The 10330-nt window shown below is 32.7% G+C and overlaps 2 long non-coding RNA genes across 4 annotated transcripts; both read left to right on the top strand.

The window, feature by feature from the left end:
* Positions 1 to 2125: 2125 nt before the first annotated feature.
* Positions 2126 to 3556, top strand: LOC107932350 (uncharacterized). The gene is made up of 3 exons (XR_005911561.1): positions 2126 to 2865; positions 2941 to 3040; positions 3129 to 3556. It is a non-coding gene; the product is annotated as an uncharacterized lncRNA (long non-coding RNA).
* Positions 3557 to 5737: 2181 nt separating this feature from the next.
* Positions 5738 to 8167, top strand: LOC107932287 (uncharacterized). Of its 3 annotated transcripts, XR_005911559.1 has the most exons (3): positions 5748 to 5930; positions 6086 to 6203; positions 6629 to 8167. It is a non-coding gene; the product is annotated as an uncharacterized lncRNA (long non-coding RNA). The 3 variants fall into 3 exon arrangements; XR_005911558.1 differs by lacking the exon at positions 6086 to 6203 and having other exon boundaries at positions 5738 to 5930; XR_005911560.1 differs by having other exon boundaries at positions 5928 to 6203.
* The last annotated feature ends 2163 nt before the right edge of the window (positions 8168 to 10330 follow it).

Below are 10330 nucleotides of genomic sequence, written 5' to 3'. Positions count from 1 at the left end.
CAGGAAAAGACCAACAACCATCTTTTATTATTTTTTAGGGACGGTTTGATAAAATTAAAATATAAGATTAAAAAGTAAATATCTCGTTTTAAATTAAGAATCAAGTTAAACTTAATTTAATTTAATTTATCTTTTAAACTTGTAATATATTATTTTATATAATATATATTATGCAATTTTTAACACCCATCTTTTTTTAGTAGAAACAAACAACATTAAGCGAAAATAATGAAATTACACAACTCTACTTAAGAAATCACATCTGATTGTAAAATCTCTTGAACTGAAATTGGGGGATCCTCAAAAAAGCTTCAACTCAAACTGATTATCATAAGTACATTTCACCATTCGATCAGTAGCCATATTCTAAGATCTAGGAATGTGACGGATTCTTGTCTTTCAATTCCTCTTAACGTAAACATTGATTAAACGTAATTTAACTAGGTTACTAGCACTACCCATAAGAACGAACTTACAAGTAGTGCATTGTCGCATTCAATCTCCAACTGTCTATAACCTTTTCCCCATACGTAAACCTTCAAGAATAGCCCGAGCTTCTATGCGAAAGACCGTTCTTGACGTTGGTTGAATTGAAATAATTTTCATAAGTAATGGTTTTTTTAATGTACGTGATATTAAGTTGTTACTCGTGTAGTTATGGCTCCAAAAAAAAGTAGTACCAAAATAAAAAACAAATGTACACCAGCAAATGTTGCAGTACATTTTCCAGTGAAAAATCCATTATAAACTCGTTAAATAAGTTATTACTGAAAGTCCAACCAATTTTTAATGTACATTCGTAAGTGACAGATGATATATAACGAAGTTACTCTCATTAGAAAGATGAGTTTTAGCAGGATAGGCCTCTTGGGTGGATTTCATTGAAGTGAGGCGGATGGGTTAAAATAGAATTAATCGATTTAATTCGGTTAATCAATCGACGGTTGAATTTAATTCGGTCGAAAGTTGATTAATATTTTTTTGAAATTTGGGTTTCGATTAAATTGATTCGAAATCTGCTAATTAACCGAACTTAATAATTATGTAGTGTTTCAAGACTTAAAATTTCGATTAATTCAATTAACTTTCAAGGCCAACGAACATCATCAATGTATTTTTTTTATATGTTTTATACTTATTTTGATTAAAAGATAAAAACATATAAATTTAAGTTAACTGATCCAATTAATTAAACTAATTCAGTGCGATATGATTTTTAGGTATACATGTTCATTAATGGCATTTGTTTATTTTTTTTGGAGTCTAATTGAGGAATGCCTAAAAATACAGTTCCCGAATGCTTATATCGATATATGGATGAGAAAGGGTTTGGAGAAAACTCATCATAGTAACATTGGGTTAAGAAGGTGTACTTAGGTTGGGTTATTTATACCTTTCATGACGAACTTTGATTGGCAATCTTTCGAGCTATTTTTGGATAAAGAGAGCTTGTCATGTCGGTTTTGAGATGCCTTTTCGAGCTCTGATCTAACCAATTTAGAGGCTCAAAAGTGCTCACCTATTGTGATTTGTCTGGCAAAATGTTCACATCATTTGCTTGGGCGCAACCTTTGCTTGGGTTTGGACTTAGCTATGGTGGATTTAGACATTTTAGATCAATAGAATTAACTTTTATATATCATTGTTCATTTCCTATTCCGGCAACGCAGAAAGAGGCCATTGTGGACCAAATGCAACAATTAGTAAAAGAGGAAAAGGTTTTCGGCAGAGTCACAAAAATGCTAAACAAAGTTTTGAATTCTTGTCTTGAAATGCTACGGCTTATTACCAACCAAAAGCTAACAAATCCTCTTAGTATTCAAGGAGATCTTGTGCAAAAAGAGGATGAACAGTTAATACTCTACCTTCCTCTGCCCCCAGACACTGGGAAAGGAGCCGAGATTCACAACAACCCTGAGGTAAGAACTAGGGATTATATATGTCAAAAGGAACGGTAGACCCTTTTGTGATACCATGTTAAATGATTGAACAATAAGTTTGTAACTTAGTATAACCACCTTGTCATCAGGTTAATAAAGAGTAGTTGAGGCATAACTTTACTTTGTTGGTAATGTGTCTTGGTGTTATTGAGTTTAGATGGACAATGGGGTAAGTTCATCGAGAAACAATCTTCGAGTGATGGATATATACTAATTTTTATTTCATCTCGTGTTGTGTTCTTTCTTTTACTTTGTTATCCATCTATATATTACGAATGTAGGTGATCGATCAAGAGGAACCAGCAAAGGAGGTAAATTTAACCTTGGCATATGTGGGAGAGATACTAGTGAAACTAAGATTGAAAAACCGGAACAAACAAAACAAGAGATGGTAAGGACTGAATTTTGAGTTTTACAGAGCAAATTTATGACCTTTATTCGACTTGAATATGCAATCATGCATTGTAGATCATACTGTGCATTCAAGTTTTATGTTCCAGTTTAAAAGATTCAGTATTACTATAAGAGAGATACTACTAGATAGTATCAGCATTTAAACTTCATACTGTCATTTCAACACTGTTTGATTGATTCCCACTTGTTCATAAGAGACCAAATCAAAACAAGAAATATCAGACGAACACTGACACAAAAAATCCTGAGTAGGAAAGTTGTCAATTTTTAGTTCTATGCAATTGCTGTTTACATTTTACAGGGTTATCATGGGGCAGACTCACCAAATAAAGGATATAAATTTGATATGTAAAGTTTTGGCATCATTTTCTTTATTTGATCTGCTTTTTTTTGGATCATTATCTGATTCTCCTTTTCCTATAGGCTTCTCCGTTTCTGCTGGACTTTCCCGTGCCAAATTATACAAGTCCTTCTTGTGATTTGGACAATTTGTTCTGGACTTACTTAAACCGTCAGTATAACAAACTTAATGGCTTTATAAAACCTTAGCCTCTTTACTTGTATTGGTTACCTTTATGTTTTGTAGACAACGAGATATACTATGATTTGGGTGAAGGCAGCAGTGATGCCAGGGAAAATCAAGACAATATGAAATTGTCACAAGAGAAGACGTCTGCTGTCCCAGGGTACAACATTTATGAACACAATGTAATGTGCTCACTGAGATATTTAAAAAAAAAAAACCCTCATACTGATAAGAACTTTCTTATTTAGTCCTGCAGATATTCAGAGCATCATTATGACCTCACTAGCTGAAGTTGATCATAAATAAAAAGTAACCCAGAGATGCTTGAGCTAAAAGACATTACGGATATAGAGGCAAAGGTGCAAAACATCATCAATAAGTTGGCAAAGGCTCGTGAAATGTTGGAGGATCAAGCAGAGGTGAAGAGATTGAAAGAAGGGATCGAGAAGGAGGAACGAAAAAAAATTGAAGCTGGCTGGGTGGCAGAAGAGGCCACGAGTTATGTAATTGCTTCTTTTCTTTACTTTAACTGAGTAACAATAGGTCAAAATCTTTTTGCCTTTGAAACACAATCTTAATGGTTTATTGGGATGTTGATGAACTGACGACACAGACAGTATGTTTTCTGTGTGAGGGTTTGTGTTTGAATTTTTGGTTTGTTATCAAGAGTCTAAAACTTCAAAGAGTATTATGAACTCCATGTTCATGTTATGGATTATTTTGGTTTTTAGAGTTACTTATTCTTATTAAGACTTCAATACTTTACTGATAGATCCCCGAAAAGGTGATGGTTTATGGCTAGCTTGTGGTTCAAGTCTTCACCATGCATAAATTTTAATTTTGGTACTTTTCTAGATTTATTTCGAGTTTAAATCTTACCATTAGTGTACCATGTTTAGAGTTATTTTGGTTTTAAGTCTTTTTGTACTTTGAATTGGGTTCATTCTAGTTATAATTAGGCCAACCAGCGACGAGACGAAAGGAAAGATAGGCAATAGTCTTGACCCTTAAAAATAAAAAATTATTTATATGGTCTTTTAGTGTTTAAGAAATCACAAATTAATATAACAAAATTACATATTGTTTCTTTAAATTTTTACTTATTTTTTGCCCTCTTTAAAACAATTTCTTGGTTTCACCCTCTACCTACTAACCAAAAATGTAACAACTAGTATCTATACCCAACAATTTGGGAAGAATTTTTTTAAAGATAAACAAGAGAATGTCAACAAAACAAAGGTAAAACCACTAAAACCCAAGTAGAGCCCAATACTTTTAGGCCTATTTGTTTTTTTTTTATAGTTTAGGGTTTTATCTTTTTGCTTTTACTATTGTTGCCGGTTCAAAATAAAGTTGGGTTATTTCTGATTCAGCTCCTTGGGCTTTTATATTCGATTATAACTCTTTATTAGTATTTTTTCCTGGTAAAGCTTCATTAGTAATTTCTTTTTGAGTAATTAATGAAGCATATACCAGACAATCACATGTCATGTCAATAAAGTTAACTTTAATTAACCTACAAAAAATCATTATTTTAGTACTTTATAACTGTTAATATAATATTTCACAATATAATAATAAACGATTATATATAAATAATTAAAATAGAACTTCTGCCATGCCAGACATAGTTGGGTTGGACACAATGATTAAAATGTTACGAATCGGTAATGTTAAGTACCCATGTTTTATCCTTCAAGCTTGAGCCCTATGAAAGAAAAATTATATCAAGCACTCATGTCTCATCTTGGTCATTGAATTCTTTCTAATTTGGTCTATGAACTTAAATTCTGTTAATGTGTGATGATGTGATAATAAGAGATTATGTCAACTCATTACTTGAAAATTTTAAAAATTAAATAAGCCCGAGTGATGATGTGATACAATATTATCATGTTGCATTAGTACATTTTAATGGAATATAAGGACCATATTGCAAAATGCTATTTAGGTTCATGTCCATTAATTCTAGTTTAGGTTCTTTTTAGATTTATTCTGAACTAAAATCGAGTGGTGTTTAGATTTATTCAGTCTAAGTTTGAATATATTTTGATTTTAAATTCGATTGTATTTTAAATTGGATTCATTTTAATTATAATTGCTTGAACCGTGTTAATAAAAAAAATATAAGAACCAAGATGTGGGATTAGGAGAAAGGATTAAATGAAACTTGAAAATTAAATTAAATGTAACTGTGTTGATAAAACTGAAATCAAGTCCTAACAGTAATGCAACTAATGCAATGTAAACCTATGTCACATTTGGGGTGATGAACACCTTAACCATTATATCGAATTTATAGATATATTATCATAAAAAAAAGAGAATGACAACAAAACAAAAATAAGAGGAACAAAAACTAAAACCCAAGTGGAGCCCAATAATTATAGGCCCATTTATTTTTATTCTAGTTTAGGGTTTTATCCTTTGCTTTGTACCTTTGTTGCGCTGTTTAGCATATACTTTTTGTTGCCGGTTCAAAATTAAATTGTTATTTGTGATTTAGGGTGAGTTTGGATGAGATGTGTTTACTTGTGGTTAGTGTAAAAACAGTAGTGGCGGTGAGATTAAATATTGTAGCGATATTGTAACATGAGACAAAAAGTAAGCTAAACGCACTCCACCGCACTCAATCGCCCATCCAAACCCACCCTTAGTTTCTTAGAATTGTAAATTTGATTTAGCTCAGTCCTTTATTAGTGAAATTTTTCACGGTAAAGCTTTATCAGTTATTTTTTGTTCATTTTAGTCCCTATTTTTAATTAAATCTATTTTCTTATTTAGTTTATTATTTGCATGTATTTAATTTCTGGGTTGATTGAATTTCATTTTTTTCAATTATTATGAAACTAAGTAATTGAATTTTTGCTAAAATTATTAATCAACTTTTATTTTTTTCCAAAAATATAAAAAATTTCTATATAATTTTTTTGTGGGGCTAAAATAGTAAAATAATCTTTAAAAAGAAACTCCTTCCTACCCTGAACTCCCAGCGTAGGCCGCCAAGCAAGGATCTCACCATTACTCAGATCCAAATCCTCTTTTGCAAGGTAAATTTCGAAACCCTAAAATATCTCTACTTACAGTATCAATTACCTTATCTCAGCCTCTACGTTTTTTATTTTCTACTTTGGATTCCACCGTATCTTGTACTCTTTCTGTATTTACTTAGTTTCGAAGAACATCTGAAAATATGTTGACGCAGCTATTGAGATCTTTGGCGGTAGCGGATGCTGCTGCTATTTTGAATTAGCGGCTGTGAAACCACTATGCCTACCCTATTTGGAACCCTGAGGCCATTCGGCCATTTGCCTTATATAAGGGTAAATTTTGTTATTAGAGAACATAAATGCTATTCAGTTCTGTGGAGGAGTTCTTTTCACTTCAGGTCATTTTTGTTCTTTTCCGTTTTTGGCCGTCCGTAAACAAAATCACTCTAGTCTTGAGTCTCATTCTCACCATTTTGGTGTTTCCTTTTACAGATGCAAATTTTGTAGTTGTTTTTCCTTATCTGCTGATGTTTCTGTTACTAATTCTTTTTAGTAACTTTTAGGAAATAGATAGTAGATGGTAAAAGAAGCAATGAACCAACCACTGGCTTTTATATTTTGTTTTAATATATTTTTGCAGAGTTTATATAGGGGAGGATGTAGATAGTATAAGGAGCGATGAACCAAGATCCACAATCTCTTTTATAATCTGTTTTAATTTGTTTCAGTATTTTATTTTCGATGTTTATATTATATAGGGGAAGGATGTTGATAGTGGATAGTGCTTGAAGCGATGAGTCGGCCCCAAGACCCTTAATTCAAGATGCAGTTCAGTATTCCGGTGTCTTGGATCGGACTGGATTTGTTGACAAATGCATTTTTGAAGCAGATAACAAATCTAAAAATGCTTTTCCAGTCAACAAATACCAGTTTGAGCTGAGATTGGGCTGAGATTTACAAACCTCTTCCTCACTCAATTCAACAGTCTGATTCCGGGAAAGTTCCTTTCTTTTGAATTTACTTTTAAATTTTACTAGGTAATGTTTAGTTTGCAGTCGTTTCTTCCCTCTCTTCGACATATTTTTATCAACAATAAACATACTGTAATGTTTTTCCTAATTGATGCTCAGAGTGTATGGTCTTTTAAGCTGCAAAGTGCATGCCCATATTTCTTGGCTGATTTCAACAGATAGGGACAAATAAGCTTTCTTAGCAAAGCGAATCAAGTTTTCTTTTTCCCTCGAAGAATACAGTTCTGAAGACTATACCAATAGTATTAAGTGCGATATCTATGGCAATAGTAGATGTTGGATTTAGATCATAATTATTAACTTAGAAGCCAGACTGATGGACGGTAAAGTGCTTCATTTATGATTTACATCAGTGTATTAGCCGTAATTTATGCAGACAGGTACCAATCATCCCGTCTTTGGGTCTCCTTTCTCTCATTTCTTTTCTTCGGATAAATCATTATTAATTGTCTACTTTGCATATCCAGGAAAATGTCTTTTGTGACCACAAGAAGGCAAGAAGAAATAAGCAACGACTTATGTTAAGATCTACGACATTTTGAACTTGGGAAATCCTTTTCAAGGACATTGTGCAAATAGTGAATGAACTGTTAATACTCCAACCCCAAATTTTCATTTATGGTTCGTGTCTATATTTATAAATCTCAGTAATTGCTTGTGCTTCTCTAAGAAAAAGAGAAGGCAGACTGAAGTTGGCCAAGAAACCACGGCTTGACTAATTGCTACTTGTTATTGCGGTCAAGTAAGTCAAAATCTATTTGACGTTGGAATAGAATCTTTTAATGGTTTAGTGGGATGTTTTTGTGTTTGAATCAGGAGTTTTTACAACTTGGAAGAATGGTTTGGCTTTGCTGACTTCAATTCAGAATGTGCATAGGGAAGCGAATCGGCTAGCTGATGCTTTGTCTTTCTTCAAACCAGAATGTTGGCATGCAAATTTTTAGTGTGCCGCCAGCAGGACCTGCTCAAGTGCTTCAAGAGGATATTCAAGGATTGGCTTTGCCACGAATGGTTTACATGGACTTTGTGTGTATTTCATATACGAACAAACTCCAATTCAATTCTAAATTTATTATTGTTGAATTCGTTGGATAATTTAATCGGTACCGTTAAAAGAATTCAGTAAGGGTATCGATTGCATTGTTAAAATGGTTGGTTCAATTAATATTTGAACCGAACCGAATTACTTGAAATGTAAAAATTTTAACCTTGAATTGAATTGAAGGTTTTTCTAATGCATTAATCGAATTGAAATATTTTGGTTAATTTAGCCGGTTAATTAAAATATATATGTTTTTTTTTATCTTTTGATTAAAATAAGTATAAAACATAATAAGAATATATTGTTAATGTTCATATCTTTTAATAGTTCAAAAAATTTTAAATGGAGTTGAAAGTAATAAATAAAACTGTAAAAATATTACATAAATCTTAAAAATTAATTATTATATATAATACTTATTATTTATTTCAAGTAATTATCTGATTTTGAATTGAATTTAATTGATAATTGAAATTTTAAAAAATCATTAATCGACTTTCGATTGAACTAAATTCGACCACTGGTTGATTAATCAAATTAGACTGGTTAAAACGATTAATTCGGTTTTAATTGAACTATGAACATCCCTAGCTACTACAACATTAACCTTGCATAAAAAAACCTGTAAAAGATAAATATAATTTAGTGAATATTTATATTTAGAAAATAAATAATTTTTTGAAAATTTAAATAAATTTTTTGATAATTTTTTTAGAATTATCATTAAAAAAGGTTGCGAAAGGATGAAATCGAATATTTTAACTAGAGTTCAAGGTCAAATTAGATAATATCTTTTGGGTTAATGTACCAAGTCACTATAACTCAAAATTGGGAAGCTAGGAAACTCTCCTTTGCGGGACGTGTCACTCTTGCCCAGTCAATCTCCTAACTATTTCAAACTACTTTAGATAGTCCTTGTTAATCCCGAAAGGTGTGTGTGATGAGATAGAGAGGATATAAAGACAGTTCATTTGGGGTGGTTCTACTGGGCATCCAAAAACAACTTTAGTAGGTTGAGAGTCCATTTGTCAGCCTAGGTTTTAAGGGGGCCTCAGGTTTCGGCACCTCCAAGACCAAAATAATTCCTTCATTATGAAAATTGGGTTCAATCTAGTCTTTAAAAAGGGCGTTTTATGAGTTCGTGTCCTTTGTTCGAAATATGGTTGGAAGAATTAGCTTCCAAATTCTATCCACAAAAACCAATACTATCATCTTTGGCGTTCCCTTTCTAAGGTGTGACCCCTTTTTTTATGAGAATCTTATGTGGTCTGTTGGTGATGACTCTATAAATCGTTGTTGGAAAGATTCTTGGATATTGGAAGTTGGTCCTCTTTTTTCTTATTTCCCAGCTCATGCAAGCCTAGGTTTAGAGAGCACTTTAAGAGATTGGGTTCTTCTTGATGGTTCTTGGAAAGTTGATTTGCTTTGTATTTGGCTACTTGATGACGTGATAAAATGTATAGTAGGTATCCCCCCTTCTCACTTTATTGGTGGAGAGGATGGGATCATTTGGGCTCGATCTGGTTGAGAGTCTTTTTTTGTTCGTAATGCTTATTGGGCTTTAAGAGAAGATTCTTGGAGTCATAAAGATGATAGTTGAAAGTCTATTTGGAAATATCAAAGCCCACAGAGAGTTTGTCTTTTTCTTTGGTTTGTGGTCAAACAGAGGCTTCTTAATAATTTAGAGTGCGTTAAGAGAGGAATTGGGCAAAACATTGTGTGCTCTTTATGTGGTCATGATACAGAGGACATTATGCATGTACTTCGAGACTGTTTGATGGCTAGGAAAGCATGGAAGCTTGTAATCTTTCTTAAGATGCAATCCAAGTTTTTTTTTAATCCCTTCAAAATTGGTTTTCCACTAAACGTTTGTTGCCATTTTACTTGTTCAAGCTTATTTGGATTAATTGCTTGGAGAATTTGGAAGAACATGAATCTTTTCATCTTTCAAAACATTAATTGGATGGCTTATGAAATTGTAAAAGTCTCTCTCAATTGGGCCCAACAATTTAAACCTTTTCTAAATGAGGCCAAGCCTAATTCACCAAATTCGAAAACTCATTCCTATTATAAAGGCAATTGGGTCTATTTATTTTCTGATGGAGCAATGGCTAGAGCTTCCGGAAATGCATCCATGGGTGGGGTGGTTCGTGATTAGGCTGACAATTGGATTTTGGGCTTTAATCATTATTTGGGCAGATGTTCGCCTTTGGAGGCAAAACTTTAGGGTATTCTTGATAGAATTCTCATTTTATTAAATAAGGGCTATAAGAAGTCAGGATTTAGACAGATAGCCTTGAGGTGGTTAGTGCTTTGTCCATGGAGGAGTTAGTGGACTCCGGTATTACCTTGCTCAGAAGAGTTAAACGTATTTTGTGTTCTGAAGG

This window comes from Gossypium hirsutum, chromosome D03 (genome assembly GCF_007990345.1).
Source record: "Gossypium hirsutum isolate 1008001.06 chromosome D03, Gossypium_hirsutum_v2.1, whole genome shotgun sequence".
Taxonomy (NCBI): domain Eukaryota; kingdom Viridiplantae; phylum Streptophyta; class Magnoliopsida; order Malvales; family Malvaceae; genus Gossypium; species Gossypium hirsutum.
This window is presented reverse-complemented; position numbering and strand designations above follow the sequence as displayed.